This window comes from Mytilus californianus, unplaced genomic scaffold (assembly GCF_021869535.1).
Source record: "Mytilus californianus isolate M0D057914Y unplaced genomic scaffold, xbMytCali1.0.p SCAF_10, whole genome shotgun sequence".
Lineage (NCBI taxonomy): Eukaryota > Metazoa > Mollusca > Bivalvia > Mytilida > Mytilidae > Mytilus > Mytilus californianus.
Window position 1 is genome coordinate 34,401,347 of NW_026262582.1, and position 18,641 is coordinate 34,419,987.

Below are 18,641 nucleotides of genomic sequence, written 5' to 3' on the forward strand. Positions count from 1 at the left end.
TCCTATGTTAAACGAAGTCCCCCGCTGGCGGCCATTTTGGATGATGGATCGGCTTCAAAATAACAACACTTGGTCAGCACCTCAAAGGGAACATGCATGCCATGTTTGGTTTCATTCCATTCAGTGGTTTTCTAGAAGAAGTTCAAAATGTAAAAAGTTAACGACGACGACGGACGACGGACGCCAAGTGATGAGAAAAGCTCACTTGGCCCTTCGGGCCAGGTGTGTTAAAAAAGAAAAATGCTCCTTATCTCTATTATGTTCATTCATATTCAAAAAACAGAAAAATGTTAAAATATATAAAGGCATCGATTTAGAACATTAATGTAGTATGTGTATATTATGTAATACTTTGGTGATTAAAGAATTTACTGCAATTTTAAAGTGTAATATTTTGACTGGTCTGGACTCTTGGACTAGACTGGACTTTTAACTATATACTGAACTAGACTGGACTGGACTCTCATATGTTTTTTTTAATAACATGCACTTATTATTTATTTATTTATTTGTTATCTTGTTGTTTATAACGACTGTTTGATGCTGTTTTTATTTACAATCCACAGTCCACAGTCCAATCCACTCCAAGAGTCCAGTCCAGCCCAGTCAAGTTAAGATATTACACTTTGCCAAGAGTTAAATTGAGATAAAAGCAGTTTTAGCAACAGGAAAACACTTATCGTGTGATGGATAATGACAATGTTATATATACATGCCAATCAAAATAGAATCTGGTGTATGTCAGATCATAATACAGTTATAAAGAAATTGTTTCTTTCCTCTTAAATTTCTTCTCTCGAAAGAATTTGGTGTAAAATTTGGAAAGAAGAAGTAGAAAAATATTGTTGTATGCAATGCCCAAACATAATTCCAATAAATAGAATAAATGATTTTCATTTTATCGTTCATAGCTTCCATGCAATATTACAATTAAAGAGAGGTAACTCAAATTCGATTGCATGTTCCGATACAAAATGAGGTAACCGAAGCAACATAATTATGAAACCTTTAATATCGATATTTGTTTTTACCTATTGAAAACACCCCATTTAAACTTTTAAATCGTTTTTTTACTGATTTACACCCCACTCCATCTCTTTCACTAAATACATAATTATCCATTAGGTATATACACATAGAAACTCCACTGAGTGTGAATTATGGATCACCTTGATAAAAAAAGGCCTACAGTGACCGGGTGACTTAGCATCACTATGACATAAATTTTATAAACATAGTCATCATAAGCATAAAGGGAAGCTAGCTAACAAATCTGTGGTTTTATCAAATTTGATCCTTCAAAATTAAATACAAACGTAAAAATGTTTCAGGACCTCTATCAAAAACATATTGCATAGGAATAGCTATATCATGTAAAATATAACATAATTCATCGCTATTTCTAAATTATTTTATCACACAATTTACTAAAACAATAACGCTCGTACTTAATCATGAAGAAAGGGATTAGCATTATCTTACAAATAAATAACCAAAAACAAATTATGGCCGAATAGTTCATTAACTGTATTACTAGTCTGTCAACACTGAGATTATGAGGACATTGTGTGTTCGACTCCAATCTTAATTGACTAGGGTCGGTAGTTTCTTGCCGAAGGTCGATGGTACTCTCCGGGTACTCCAGTTCCCCCAACAATTAAAATTAGCCAACAGGTCATATATCTAAGGTTGCTAAAACACCAGCAAGCAATCAATAAGAAGAATGGTTATTTTGAATATACGTTATTGAAACAGTGACCAAACGCCACAAAAGAAAAACCTCAAAGACATAAAAATTAATGTAAGTTAACAGTGTTCAACAATAGACAATATCTATACAATAAGTCAAGCTCATGGTCTTAACAAAATGCAGTTCAACAGACTAGAAAATATCCTCTACAACACACCTAATTATCTAAATTAAGACAAACGCATATATAAGATATTATAAAAGACAGCCGATAACGGAATTCCTAACGAGACATGCGCATTATGGTGTTGAACAGGTGTTTTGAGATCCTATCATTTTTCATTTAAAATTTCCTTCAGATGGATTCAGATTTCCATAAAAATGTAAAACTTAATTAGAATATGTAATACAATTCTGCAAATATGACCAGTATATTTTCAAATATATTTAAAGGAGCAAATATAACAACACCACCAAGGACAAACACATTAATGCACTAGTGGAGCAGGATCTTTTTGCCCTTCCGGAGCACATGAGATCACCATCGGTTTTCGGTGGGGTTTGGGTTACTCAATTTTTAGTTGTCTATATTGTGTTTTGTGTACTGTTGTTTGTCTGTTTGTCTTTTTCTTTTTTGCTGTGGCATTGTCAGTTTATTTTTCGACTTATGAGTTTGAATATCCCTTTGGTATCTTTCACTTTCACCTCTTTTAGACAACATACAGGAAAAGTTGTCCCGTATTTTTTTTTTATAAATTTTGGTTTCAGGATTAATTTACGATTACCAATGATAGTAAATGAGGTCGAAAATCTGAATTAATTTTTGTTTATGATTTCGAAACATCGGGATTGTTTACAGAGAAATGGATCCATTAAATAACGATTTAAAGTAAACATTTACAGAAGCACAATGTCTTAAAATCGATAAATACTTGAACGTCTGTTTTCTCGGGCCAACATCAAGATATCAATTGTATATGTTCACTCATCAACCTAGAATTATGTATACACCAACTACAAAAAGATATCAGCCCTACAAAAAAATCTAACTTGATCCATTTTAGTGCTTTATACATTTTGTAGAACCTAAACCTGCTTTCAACATTTAAATATAAACAAATGTAGTAAGAGTTAAAGTGACTTTACATGGTTTATTTATTTATAGTACTAGTGCTGTTCAGGTAATGTAAAATTAAAATCATTTCCAGGTCAAATCTAAAGTTCAATAATTGATAGCAACAACCACAATTTACGATATTTCTTATGGTATTTTGAAATCGTATTAGTTAAGAAATCCAAACGGGCATTGGTGAATTCTTTTGAACAAGTAAGACGTTTCATATTTTCTTATATTTTCTAGTTAGCAATATTATGGTATATAAAACACAAATATGTGCATTTTTTATTAATTGGGTTGAACAGTTAACAGGTTAAGTATTTAGAACTTTTATAGAATTTTAATAATGAGTGATCGATAGATGAGATATTGTCCATGTTCATAACACCAGTACGCGTCAAATTTTCTAGGTATATGTAAGAGAATGTTAATCCCTGTCTTCATGATTAAGTACGAACGTAAGCGAGTACTTATCATGAAGTAAAGGATTATCATTTTCTTACAAACTTAGAATATTGTAAAGTGCTCAAGGCTCAAATGGTCTCTTGATTGGTTGTATTAAAAAATTAGTTCCATTGTCAGTGTAAATTAAATATTTATAATTGATGCATGACTTCATTTTTCAGCATTTCATTTATGGGTTAGTTTTAGTGATGTAAGGACTTCCTTATAATTTTGGAAATAATTAAAAAAAATGCGTTATAGACATTAGGTGACACAACAGTACAAAGAAAAGGTAAGAATTGTATATGTTTCCTGATTGTGAGTATGGATGTAAATCATGTAATATTTTATTGAGGAATTATCCTTTTTTTTACAGTTTAAATCAATTAATGCATTTGATTTACAACTAATTTTATTTCACAGCCAATATTTTGGTCCGGCTTTTTAAATCAAATACTATTTTATTATGTCAGGAAAATGTTCAAATAAAATGCCTTTAAAAGTTTTAAATATATGAAAAAATTCCTGTTTTTTTTTTTTTTTTTATTTTATCGGAATATTGGAAATAACTATTCTTCCAAAACGCTGGTTCAGTAATCAGAGTTTCGGAAAGATACAGTTATGATCAAGGTAGAGTGAATAAATATGGTACTCTTCTCTTAGAACTATGTAAAAGATGTGGAATTTTTATATGTAATGGTTGTATTTTTTCAGACAAATTTATAGGTCATACTACATGTAAGGACTCGAGCGTAGTAGATTATTTAATTGCATCTCCTCACATGTTTGATTATATCTCTGAATTTAGAATAGATGAGTTTAATCCCATGTTTTCAGATGTCCACAACAGCATATTTTTTACATTGTCATTCAATACTGATAGTAACTACACTAATAAGGCGAACACAGAAAATAATACAGGTAACACAGAAACTCACATTAAATGGGACTGTAGAAAAGCAGACGAATATTTTCAAGCGTTATCCAGTGCATCAGGTAATTTACAACAGATTGATCACGTTTTGAGTAGTATTGACACACATAATGTTACTCCTGAAAAGATAAACGGTCTAGTTGATGACCTTGGCAATGTACTGTTAAATACGGCAGAAGGAGTACTAGGCAAGACTAAAAAAAGACCGGTTTATCCCGACCGCAAAAAAACCCCATGGTTTGATAAAGATTGTCAAGACAAACGTAATGAGTTTCACAAGGCTAGAAACTTATATAGCAGAGCGAAATCAGGTGTTAATAAACTGGCAATGAATAGTAAGGCCAAGGAATACCACAAGACACTTAACATTAACTATCAGCAGTATAAAGAAAAATGTTCGGATGAACTGAGAGCACTATCAAAAAATGACTCTAAGGGATTTTGGAAGACACTTAAAAAATATTCTGGCTACAAAAAAGACAATCCCTCTATCAGTATTGAAGCATTTCATGAATATTTTAAAAACATGAATGCAAGTGACGAAGAAGATCTTGATGGCATTGACATCAATGCGTTATGTAGTGACCCAATTTATAATGCATTTTAAATGGCGTCATTACAGAACAAGAGGTTGTGGATGCCATTAAGAACTTGAAACATGGTAAAGCCTCTGGTACTGACAGGATACTGAATGAGTTCTTGAAAAACTCTCCACCATTTTTGATATGTATTCACACTAAACTATTTAATGTGATATTAGATACAGGTATCATCCCTGAAACTTGGACAGCAGGAATAATTATACCAGTTTTTAAAAAATAAAGGTTGTCCAAAGGATCCAGATAATTATAGAGCTATAATATTAATTAGTTGTATAGGGAAATTATTTACTTCCATAATCAATACTCGATTGAATTTTTTTGCAAATGAAATTTCACTTATACCTAAAAATCAGGCTGGTTTTAGAAAGGGGTATTCAACTGTAGACAATATTTTTGTACTTCATGCACTCATAGAGCTGTATTTCTCATTTGGCAAAAAACTTTTTTGTACTTTTGTAGACTTTCGGAAAGCATTTGATACGGTATCAAGATCTGGATTATGGGGAAAACTTCAATTGAGTAATATCAAAGGGAAGTGCTTCAAAGTTATTTTTAATATGTACCAAGGAATCAAATCATGTGTAAAATATAATGGATGTCAGTCAGATTGTTTCCCCTGTTTAGCAGGTGTAAGACAGGGGGAGAATTTATCGCCTTTTTTGTTTTCAATTTTTCTTAATGACTTAGAAGACTACTTTAAGAGTATAGATGGGATTCCACTAGAAACTGTAAAAGAGAAGTTTCAAAGTGAATTGCACATATTTTTTGAATTATTTGTTATATTATATGCAGATGATACTGTAATTTTATCTGAAACAGAAGAAGGTATGCAGCGATCACTAAACATTTTTCAGTTGTATTTTGAAAAGTGGAAATTAAAAGTAAATTTAAATAAAACAAAGGTTATGATTTTTAGAAAGAGGAAAAGTAAAAAGAAATTTAAATTTTTATTACAAGACAAAGAACTTGAGATTGTTGAAAAATTTTCTTATTTAGGTGTTATCTTTAGATATAACGGTACTTTTTTAGATACCAAAAAGAAACTTATTGATCAAGCACAAAAATCGATGCATTTTATACATAGAATTATTAGAAACGAAAACATTCCTATAAATTTGCAACTGAAATTATTTGATTCCATAATAGAACCAATTCTTTTATATGGTTCTGAAGTTTGGGGTTTTGAGAATTTGAAAATTATTGAACAGATGCATTTGAAATATTGCAAGAAATTTTTAAAGGTCGAAATACTACACCCAATTTTATGGTGTATGGAGAATTGGGAAGATTTCCTCTGCAAATTCGAGTTAAATGTAGAATTATTTCGTATTGGTGTAAAGTTGTAAAATAATAGCAGTAAACTTAGTAGTGCTTTGTACAGGCTGATGTTATCATTAAAGAATCATGGTCATTATGCTTTCAAATGGATTGATTCTGTAGAATCAATATTTAACAATACTGGTCTAGGATACATTTTCATGAATCAAATTGGCTTTTGTGATAAAAATTATCTCGACCGAATATTGAGTGATCAGTTTATTACATCATGGTTTGGCGATATAGAAAATTCATCTCGGGGACAATTTTATGGGACATTTAAAAAGGACTTTGGATTAGAAAAATAACTGATCAGACTATCTGAACAGAACAGAGGGTGGGTAACTAAATTAAGGACATCGAACTTACGTATTCCAATCGAGATAGGCCAATGGCAAAATATACCTAGACCAGAGAGAATATGTACTTTATGTCATAAATTTGTTGGTGATGAATTTCAAATTTTATTTGTATGTCAACATGATTCTATTGTTAATTATAGAAACCAATACTTACCTAAATATTATACTATTAATCCGCAATACATTAAAATGGAAGGATTATTGTCCATATGTAACATGGAAGTCTACAAACGACTATCATTTTTGATTAAGAAAATTGCTTGTTTATTCTAAAATATTTACAAATGTATTTCTATGTGTTTAAATAGTACTGCATGCTCATTTCGTCATTCAATTATTTATGTATTATACTTTGACCTCATGTTACACATTTATGTGTCCGAGCGTTATCAATAAATCTTGAAAATCTTGAATTTTCGAAAGCTAAAGATTAAGGTTATTTTTTATTTTAAAACTTTATTTTCTTTCTTTTTTTGTTTGCATTGCTGTGATATCGTTTATTTTTTTTTAGTAATTTGAAGTAATTGATATTTTCATAATAACATTAAAGGTACACATTTTACTGCACCAGTAAACTTCAACTTATTTTGATTTTTTTTGTTTGTTTCACAATTCAACTTTTAGTCAGTTTCAATCACAAATTCTTTCAATCTGATAAATGTGCTTCGGGGTAGTTGTAACTCATTTATAGAAACTCTTTGTTTTGAAATGTAAATAGACCCAAATAATAGGATAATCCCTTACAAAGAACATGATTTACATTCATTCTTCACAATTAAGAGACACCAAATCCTACAATTTCATTGTTCGAGAGCACTTTGCTATATTCTAACATTAAAAAGAATATTTTCGACGTATGAGCTTTCAGTGAAGGGACAATATTTGAAATCTATAAACAAAACTAACTAAAAATCAAAGATTAGATGGAAGCCTTATATATATAATGTATAATATGTAGCCGAGATTTGCTATCAACGATGCAGCAGATATTTGGATTTAAGTATACTATATTTACTTTATATACTGCAAACCAGGATAATTCATTTAGTAATTGGTATTAATTTTAGAAAGGGGATCCGGAGGGTTAATTTTAGTTGAATAGAAGAAAACAGTAATAATCAACGAAAGCAGGCATATCCTCCTGAACATTGCGCTATGTTACTTAATTATAAGTATTATATATTTATTGAATAAACTTTTTATGAAAAAAGAGGGGGTATATAAGAAATAGAAAATAATTCATATGCAATTTGCCAGAAGTCGAGAACGGGCTACACCCGAATAAACCTGACTGCACATTATTGATTTACAAATTTTCAGTATCAACAAGAATTTCAAAATCAGTCATATTTTCTTCTAACAATGTTAATTTAATAGCACATTGTAATATTGCATATATATATCTAAATTATATCTTCTATTCATTTGTGATTTAATCGTGCTCTTATCTTTCACGAACTTTCTAAAAATGTAAAATACGATGCGTTACGTCTTTTATGTTTACATACATGGATGTTTGTAGATCCCAAATCTCTTAAATCAACACCATCGTTATCTCATTTTCAGCTAGGCTAATCAAATACGAAGTTGAAGAGTATTAAAACCAAAAAATTCCGAAATGTTGTTCCAAATACGGCTAAGGCAATCTATGCCTGGGCGTAGAAAACCCGTAGCTTGACAAACTTACAATGTAAAATGTTCACATGATGATGGACATGTGTTCTAAGTTTCAAGTTGATGTGACTACAACTTCAAAGTACTTATCTCCTTTGACCTAAAAACTTTAACGTGATACAGGACTGTTGAATTGACGGACTACTGGACAGACGCACAGACCAAAAAACATAATGCTCTCTACTATAGTAGGCGGTACATGACAAAACAGATGTCAATCAAAACAATAGTGAACCAACCGTAACAAAGAAAGGTCGTTGTTACTGAAAGTAAGCTCAAATCTTAACATGTTGGTATGAAATCAAACCTTCCTACACTCTTACACTAAAAATCAAAGTGAAAGATAAAGGGACGGACGAACAAGCAAAGGTAAATAAGTAATCCCCGACCTACACCCGGGTTTGTAGTCGTGGGGTTCGTGTTGCTCAGTCTTTAGTTTTCTATATGTTGTGTTATTTGGACTGTTGTTTGTCTTCTCGTCGCTTATCGCCATGGCGTTGTCAGTTTGGTTTCGACTTATTAATTTCAATAAACATTCGGTATCTTCCGACTCTCTTTCATCATTACCAAAGCGTTCCAACAAATGGCGGATGTCATTGTGACTGTTTGTTAGACTTGGACTAGGAACCGCTGTCGACGCAGTACAAAGAAATGATTTTACCAAAAATATGTACATCCCATATCAATTTTTTCTTTTAAAAATTCTTAGATATGTATTTTTTCAATCATTTATAACAAAGAAGTTGAAATAATATGCTTTTGGTTCTATAAAAAGAGAAAAATCACAAAATTACAAAATTGACAGCATGGTCAATTTGACACGAAAAAGCAACAAAATTTTATAAAACTTTCTAATATTAACACCAACCTATAGTTCTTTTTTAAGTTAAATGTATTCAGATTGGTCCACTTCATCTTTAGTGAAATTATAAAACAAAGTTTAATTGTGAAACTTTTTTTCATAATAGCCCAAAATGGGTAAAAGTTGATGAAAAATGTGAATATCATTTAAAATGTTGTACTTTCAAATGGCCGTAGTAAAAAAAGAAGTGCACCACCATATGATTTTTTCTTCATTAATTTACTTTCTTACAGTCATATTAACCCAAAAATCAGGTTAAGAAAAAAGTTTAATTCTAGAAATTTTTGGCTCCTCAGAAGTGAACATCCTAAAGTTATTTCTGTTTGTGGGTTGATGTGTTATTGACGTATATCTCACATTTTATACATCTTCCAGTCTAGGTGAGATATTCTATATAATAGCTGCCATTTATAATCAAACCAGTCATAAAAGTGTGACATGACGAAAATTGCTTAAAAATTCACTAAATTACTGAGAAAAAAGGATTTTTACAAGAGCACTTTATAGTTTAAACATATGTTATTGTTCATAAACTAAACAAACGGATGAGACACAAGTTGTACAACTTAGTAATGTCTTCTCCGGAACACTTCTTGGTATGTTACCGGTTAAGAAGCCTGCCATGTCTTGAATATGATGAATTAATGGTTGTCAGTTCAGAACTGAAACAAATGAATGTTTATACACAGGAAGAAAGAGCAGGCCGTACGGTGACCTATAGTTGTTAACCTCTATGTCATTTGTTTTCTGGTGGAGAGTTGTCTCATTGGCAATCATACCACATCTTCGTGTCGTGTTCCTTTCATTTGCTTTTCTCAAAACATTTTTCAATTTATAAGAAGGCGACCATTTGACTTTGTGGGGGTTGGAAATGAATATATCGGATTGCTAAGATGAACTAAAAAAAATCATCTTGCCCAAGACGAGATGAGAATGAATATCCTGCCCCTGAAAAGGCAAGAAATAATTGTGACCCGCAAAATAGATAAATCGGCCTAGGCACACGTTAAAAAATGGAATATTCAGATTTAAAAGAAATGCCCGCATTGCATATTTGAAATACCTTTCTATTGTTGTGTAAACAGGGCAAATGCACTCACAAACTTAAATCTATATGTGAGGGCATCGGTCTCGTTTTCAAATCAATATAACCTCTAGAATAAATAAGTTTAAAGGCCCGTTGTAACTATCTTGTACAAGTTTTCTTAGTCAAAGTTTTTAAGGAATTTTTGGATAGTTACAACCATCAAAGAACATTTTGATAAAAAACTTTGACGGACTTGGATGGAATAGAATCCCATGCTTTCTTTCTTGAAACTTGGATGGATTGGACGGGAATTATCCATTCACAATGCAGTTTTTTCTTTGACCAAACTTTTTATGAAAAAACATTGTTTTTAATGGACAACTTTGATAGTGACAACCGATGACATGGACCAAGTTTAACTGTTTAAAGTTTTCTTTGACCATGTTTTTAATAAACAACTTTGATAGTGACAACAGATAACTTTTATTAAGTTTTTGACCATGTTAGCTTTTGGTAGTGATAACCGACTAAATCATGTAATAACCTCTCAGTCGAAAGTCGTGCAGGCAATGTCAGAACTTACTAGTAAGACGATATCGAACATAAATGTTGGAAGCTAATAAAATAAACAAGATAAAGATACAAAATTTATTTATATACTAACATCTTTATGATATTACTGTGAAAAAAAGGATAGTTTATTAATGTCTGATACTTGTCTTCACCAAAGTGTACTTTTGAATAAAAAAAGAATATATTAAAAAAAAATGTTTTTTTTACATTTCAATTATCTGATCTGCTGCTGCTAAATTGGAATTCATCAAAATTGGAGTATACAATGTTTTCCTTTAATAAAGTGTTATGACTCAGAGATCGGCTTACGTTTATGTCAACATAAGATAAGATAAACAAGAGTATTTTAAACACAAATTGTCTGTAGTTGAAATGTATTGCGTCGCCAAAGCAGACATGCACGTCTGGTGTACAAAGTTATAAGCCTGGTATCTTTGATAAGTTTTTGTTAAGTTCTATAAATTCTTTTTGAAAACTCGAGGCTTAGACATCTAATTAGATTTTTCCAATGGTCACATTCCAACGCATTTTAAAAACCGAATTTTTTAAATGTTCTTTTCGTTCAGCTTAATGTTCTTAATATTGCAAGGGTATTCACTACTCATTACACACATGCATCGGAGATGAACACTAACCTTAGAGAACAAAAATCAAATATTATTCTACAATTATTGAATACCATAAGTAAGCATGATTAACAAATCATTTGACTTATTTACGGTGAAAAAAGTCAGAGGTTATGATTCTGTGTCCATTGTAGTGATTATCAAAGCTACTGTGTCCAAAAGAAAATTGTCACACTGAAAATGAACAGCAAACATATACCAGATCATAAGCCTTCCCTCAAATAAAAAAAACATAGTATGTGTTGTAATCCACACTTTGCATGCGTGAACTAAAATAAAGTTAAGCGACAGTGCGGTAGTGTCCATGAACATTTTTAAAGCCACTGATGGCAGACAGTTGTTAACTCCTATATTTGGGCTCTTGCGGAGAGTTGTCTTATTGGCAATCATACCACATCTTCTTATTTTATATGGAAACAAATGCATTGGTAAGTGGCTACGCAATGTTAGGGGCCGTTGTCATGAAGTAAAAGGAAACGTAAGATTTGATTGTTTTAGTACAACGTCATCATATATATTTATTGCGTTACGCCGGTTTAAGGATGTTCGCTTCTCTTGATTTTGATTTTTTGCCAGATATTCGGAATCCTCTGGTTTTATCCATGTAGTGCCATTAAAAATTATTGCCCACTAACCCCTTCTTTTCTTTTCATAATTTGATTACATATAGTTTAAAATGCCATCTTTGAAAATCTTAATAAATCCTTGTTATTTTTTCATACTTTTTGACAGAAAAAAGGTGCCAATGTTAAAATGTATGAAAAATCTGGAGAGAATCATTTCCCGCCAAATTTTCAATGGCTTATATCTCGAAAGCAAGCTCACGGACCCTTCATTTTTTCTGCTTTTATAGTTCCTTTATTTATATACTATCAATTTATAACATTCTTTTTAAAAGCTTGTTATTTTGAAACAGAGTAGCGAACATCCTTAAAACAAAGGCATTATTTATGACAAATATAACTAACAACCAAAATAAAACCATAACAAAATATTGCTCGCGTTAAAAACGATTTTCAACAATAAGCATGTCTTTCCATGAATTGTCCTAGGTATTGGTAACGTCCTATAATAGACATATAACCAAAGATAATTTTATTCAATTTAATTCGTACCTTTTCTTGGATAACGTTAACGTCGGAGCAGGTGTTGTCATATTCCATATAAAAATAAAAGATGTGGTATAAGTGCCAATGAAGACAACTCTCCACCAGAGACAAATGACACAGAATTTAACAACTATAGGTCATCGAACAGTCTTCAACAATGAGCAAATCCCATACCGCATAGTCAGCTATAAAAGGCCCCGAAATGACGAATGTAAAACAATTCAAACGAGAAAACTAACGGCCTGATCTATGTACTAAATAATGAACGAAAAACAAATATGATATATAGCAACAAACGACAACCACTGGATTACAGGCTCCCGACTTGGGATAGGCACATACAGAATGTGGCGGGTTAAACTAGTTAAATGGCGCCAAACCCTCCCCTAACCTGGGACATGCATGAAACTAGTACGAAGAGCGTTATGACAAGTCAGAGCAACAGCCTCATCGAGTATTCAACTAATGCATATCTTGTACATTTCTGTCAATAATTCAGGAAAGGTTATTTCTATATCATTGAAAGATATCAGACTGAGATGGAAATGGATTGTTTATGTTTTGAAAAAAAAGTTGTTAAGATGAATATTTTTTTGTAGACGAAACGCGCGTCTGGCGTAAATACAAAATTTAATCCTGGTATCTATGATGAGTTTATATATATTCATCACGAAAAATTAAGACAATAACATTTTCCAAAATTTGATAACATCATTGTAAACAAACTGTCTGTAGCCAGATTCAACACCAAGACTAACTTTATTTTTTCTCTGATACTGATGTTATCAGATTGGAAGCCCATAAACACTCTTAAATCGTAAAACGCTAAAAGTGCGTGTCATTCTAACAGCATTTTGATATCAAAGTTTCCCGATTTTTTGTTCGAAACTACATCAAAAGACTTAATGAAAACAAAACAGTAAAATCATTCTGTTCCTGGGGGTATTCAAAATTGAATAGATAATACATAATGCATAATACTTTTGTATTTCAATATACATATGAGTCAGCAGCTGATTAATAACCTGGGTAATCAGTGAAACATTACAGGATACATCAAGAGGAGCTCTTAATTTAACTTATGTAACAAGCATAATTTGCGAATACAATATATGATATTGTTGTTCAAAAAACCTTACAAAAAACAACAACAGAGAAACACAGCATTTTAATATATGTAATATAAAAGTAAGAAGATGTGGTATAATTGCCAATGAGACAACTCTACACCAGAGACCAAACGACACACAAGTTAACAGCTATATTTTTTTTCATTAAACAAATTTCTATAGATAAGATAAGATAATATATTTATAAATGTAAAATCCAAACAATCGGATTGCTACTAAATACATGAAATAGCACATATAAGCAATACAAATATGAAACATTTAACAAATATTAAAAAAATAAAAAATCTTAGTTAGTTTTTTTCCTTTTCTTCCCCTCAAATTACCATAAACATTATCATAAAATTATTTAGAATATTTATATAAAAAAGGAGAAATGCTCCTTACCTCTATTATATTCATTCATATCTAAATGACAGAAACATGTCAATATATCATGATAACTTGTTTTCATCGATTTAGAACATTAATCAGGGGCGGATCCGGACATTTATAAAAGTGGGGGTTCCTAACCCAGGATAAAAAAAGGGGAGGTTCCAACTATATGTCCCCATTCAAATGCATTGATCGTCAATAAAAGGGGGTTCCAACCCCCGGAACCCCCCTCTGGATCCGCCACTGTTAAAGTAGTATGTGCAGATGTAATACTTTGGGGATTAAACAATTAAATGCAATTTTAAAGTGTAATATCTTGACTGGACTGGACTGGACTTTTAACTATATACTAAACTAGACTGGACTGGACTCTCACATGTTATTTTTTAATGCACTTATTATTTCTTTCTTTATTTGTTATCTTGTTGTTTACAACGACTGTTTGATGCTGTTTTGTTTACAATCCACAGTCCACAGTCCAGTCCACTCCAAGCGTCCAGTCCAACCCAGTCAAGTTAAGATACTACACTTTGCCAAGAGTTAAACTGAGATAAAAGCAGTTTTAACCACAGGAAAACACTTATCGTGTGATGGATAATGACAATGTTTTATATACATGCCATTCAAAAAAATAATCTGGTGTAATGTCAGATCATGTTTCTTTCCTCTTAAATTTCTTCTCTCAAAAGAAATTAGTGTAAAATTTGGAAAGAAGAGTTGTGTGCAATGCCCAAAATCAAAATTGTGCACATAATTCCAATAAATAGAATAAATGATTTTCATTTTATCGTTCATAGGCTTCCATGCAATATTACGTATAAAGAGAGATAACTCAAATTCGATTGCATGTTCCATACTAAATGAGAGTAAATTCACTAACCGAAGCAACAGAATTACGAAACCTTAATATCGATATTTCTTTTTAACTTGTCAGAACGCTCCATTTCGACCTTCGAATAGCTTTTTTCTGGTTCGAAGCCCACTCCATCTCTATCACTAAATACATAATTATTCATTAGGTATACAACTAGAAACTCCACTGAGCCTGAATTATGACTTGATTAAAATTGCATACAGGGACCGGGTAACTTAGCATCACGAGTAGTTCCGAAAGAGGACCCAACATTTATCATTTCCATGGAGTTTGGTTGCTATCAGATCATCTCAAAATGTTTACAAATTTTTTGTTGAAATTTTTTGGGTCTTTTGTCGTCATATTTGACATGCATTTTAACATAGTCACCATAAGGATATAGGGAAGCTGGCTAACAAACCTATTGTTTTATCAGATTTGATCCTTCAAAATTAAAAAAAAACCGTAAAATGTATCAAAAACATATTGCATAGAAATAGCTACCATCAGGGGCGGATCCAGCCATTTTTAAAAGGGGGTTCCAACCAAGGATAAAAGGGGGGGGGGGGGGTTCCAACCATATGTCCCTATTTAAAAGCATTGATCGTAAAAAAAGCGAGGGTTCCAACCCCCAGAACTCCGCCCCCCCCCCCCCTTCCCCCTGGATCCACCACTGACCATGTAAAATATAAAATAAATCGTCGCTAGCTCTTAATTATTTTATCACATAATTAACTAAAACACTAACGTTCGAATTTAATCATGAGGAAAGGGATTATCATTTTCTTACAAATAAATAACCAAAAACAAATTATGGCCGAGTGGATCATTAACTGTATCACTAGTCTGTCAACACTGAGATTGAGAGTTCGAACCCCGCAGGGGTCAGGACGATGTGTGTTGACAAACGTATTATATAAGATATTATAAAAGACAACCGATAACGAGATTCCTAACGGGACATGCGCATGGTGGTGTTGAACAGGTGTTTTGAGATCCTACCATTTTTTTTTCATTTAAAATTTCCTTCAGTTGAATCAGATTTCCATAAAAATGTAAAATTTAATTAGAATATGTATACAATTCTGTAAATATGACCAGTATATGTCAAATATATTTAAAGGAGCAAATATAACATCACCACCAAGGACAAACACATTAATGCACTAGTGGAGCAGGATCTGTTTGTCCTTCCGGAGCGCCTGAGATCACCACCGGTTTTCGGTGGGGTTTGGGTTTCTCAGTTTTTAGTTGTCTATATTGTGTTTTGTGTACTGTTGTTTGTCTGTTTGTCTTTTTCTTTTTTGCCATGGATTTGTCAGTCTATTTTTCGACTTATGAGTTTGAATATCCCTTTGGTATCTTTCACCTCTTTTAGACAATATGAAGGAAAAGTTGTCCCGTATTTTTTTTTTTTTTTTTATAAATTTTGGTTTCATGATTTATTTACGATTACCAATGATATTAAGTTGAGGTCGAAAATCTTAATTAATTTTTGTTTATGATTTAAAAAAATCGGGATTGTTTACAGAGAAATAGATCCATTAAATAACGATTTAAAGTAAACATTTACAGAAGCACAATGTCTTAAAATCGATAAATACTTGAACGTCTGTTTTCTCGGGCCAACATCATGATATAAATTGTATATGTTCACTCATCAACCTAGAATTATTTATACACCAACTACAAAAAGATATCAGCCCTACAAAAAAAATCTAACTTGATCCATTTTAGTGCTTTATACATTTTGTAGAACCTAAACCTGCTTTCAACATTTAAATATAAACAAATGTAGTAAGAGTTAAAGTGACTTTACATGGTTTATTTATTTATAGTATTAGTGCTATTCAGGTAATGTAAAATTTAAATCATTTCCAGGTCAAATCTAAAGTTCAATAATTGATAGCAACAACCACAATTTACGATATTTCTTATGGTATTTTGAAATCGTATTAGTTAAGAAATCCAAACGGGCATTGGTGAATTCTTTTGAACAAGTAAGACTTTTCATATTTTCTTATATTTTCTAGTTAGCAATATTATGGTATATAAAACACAGATATGTGCATTTTTTATTAATTGGGTTGAACAGTTAACAGGTTAAGTATTTAGAACTTTTATAGAATTTTAATAATGGGTGATCGATAGAATATAAAGTGAGATATTGTCTATGTTCATAACACCAGTACGCGTCAAATTTTCTAGGTATATGTAAGAGAATGATAATCCCTGTCTTCATGATTAAGTACGAACGTAAACGAGTACTTATCATGAAGTAAAGGATTATCATTCTCTTACAAACTAAGAATATTGTAAAGTGCTCAATGCACAAATGGTCTCTTGATTGGTTGTATTCAAAAATGAGTTCCATTGTCAGTGTAAATTAAATATTTATAATTGATGCATGACTTCATTTTTCAGCAAATAATTTATGGGTTAGTTTTAGTGATGTAAGGACTTCCTTATAATTTTGGAAATAATTAAAAAAAAATGCGTTAAAGACATTAGGTGACACAACAGTACAAAGAAAAGGTAAGAATTGTATATGTTTCCCGATTGTGAGTATGAATGTAAATCATGTAATATTTTATTGAGGAATTATCCTTTTTTTTACAGTTTAAATCAATAAATGCATTTGATTTACAACTAATTTTATTTCACAGCCAATATTTTGGTCCGGCTTTTTAAATCAAATACTATTTCATTATGTCGGAAAAATGTTCTAATAAAATGCCTTTAAAAGTTTTAAATATATTAAAAACTTAAATAAAATTCCTGTTTTTTTTTTATTTTATCGGAATATTGGAAATAACTATTCTTCCAAACCGCTGGTTTAGTAATCAGAGTTTCGGAAAGCTAAAGATTAAGGTTATTTTTTATTTTAAAACTTTTTTTCATTCTTTTTTTGTTTGCATTGCTGTGATATCGTTTATGTTTTTTTTTAGTAATTTGAAGTAATTAATATTTTCATAATAACATTAAAGGTACAAATTTTACTGCACCAGTAAACTTCAACTTATTTTGATTTTTTTGTTTGTTTCACAATTCAACTTTTAGTCAGTTTCAATCACAAATTCATTCAATCTGATAAATGTGCTTCGGGGTAGTTGTAAATCATTTATAGAAACTCTTTGTTTCGAAATGTAAATAGACCCAAATAATAGGATAATCCCTTACTAAGAACATGATTTACATTCATTTTTCACAATTAAGAGACACCAAATCCTACAATTTCATGTGTCGAGAGCACTTTGCTATATTCTAACATTAAAAAGAATATTTTCGACGTATAAGCTTTCAGTGAAGGGACAATATTTGAAATCTATAAACAAAACTAACTAAAAAATCAAAGATAAGATGGAAGCCTTATATATATTATGTATAATATGTAGCCGAGATTTGCTATCAACGATGCAGCAGATATTTGGATTGCAGTATACTAAATTTACTTTATATACTGCAAACCTGGATAATTCATTTAGTAATTGGTATTAATTTAGAAAGGGGGATCCGGAGGAGGAAATTTTAGTTGAATAGAAGAAAACAGTAATAATCAACGAAAGCAGGCATATCCTCTTGAAAATTGCGCTATGTTACATAATTATAAGTATTATATATTTAATGAATAAACTTTTTATGAAAAAAAAGGGGGTATATAAGAAATAGCAAATAATTCATATGCAATTTGCCAGAAGTGGAGAACGGGCTACACCCGAATAAATCTGACTGCACATTATTGATTTTCAAATTTTCAGTATCAACTAGAATTTCAAAATTAGTCATATTTTCCTCTAACAATGTTAATTTAATAGCACATTGTAATATTGCATATATATATCTAAATTATATCTTCTATTCATTTGTGATTTAATCGTGCTCTTATCTTTCACGAACTTTCTAAAAATGTAAAATACGGTGCGTTCCGTCTTTTATGTTTACATGC

The 18,641-nt window shown here is 31.3% G+C and overlaps 1 protein-coding gene across 2 annotated transcripts in view; it reads left to right on the forward strand.

The window, feature by feature from the left end:
- The first annotated feature begins 2,913 nt into the window (after nucleotides 1-2,913).
- LOC127717989 (uncharacterized) overlaps nucleotides 2,914-18,641 on the forward strand; it is a 45,017-nt gene continuing 29,289 nt past the window's right edge. Inside the window, exon 1 of one of the 2 annotated variants that reach the window (XM_052223864.1) lies at nucleotides 2,914-3,017. The gene's annotated coding sequence lies outside the window, so the exon portion shown is untranslated. Of the gene's footprint in view, nucleotides 3,018-16,597; nucleotides 16,696-18,641 lie in introns of those variants that run through there. The other variant, XM_052223865.1, reaches the window with a different exon arrangement.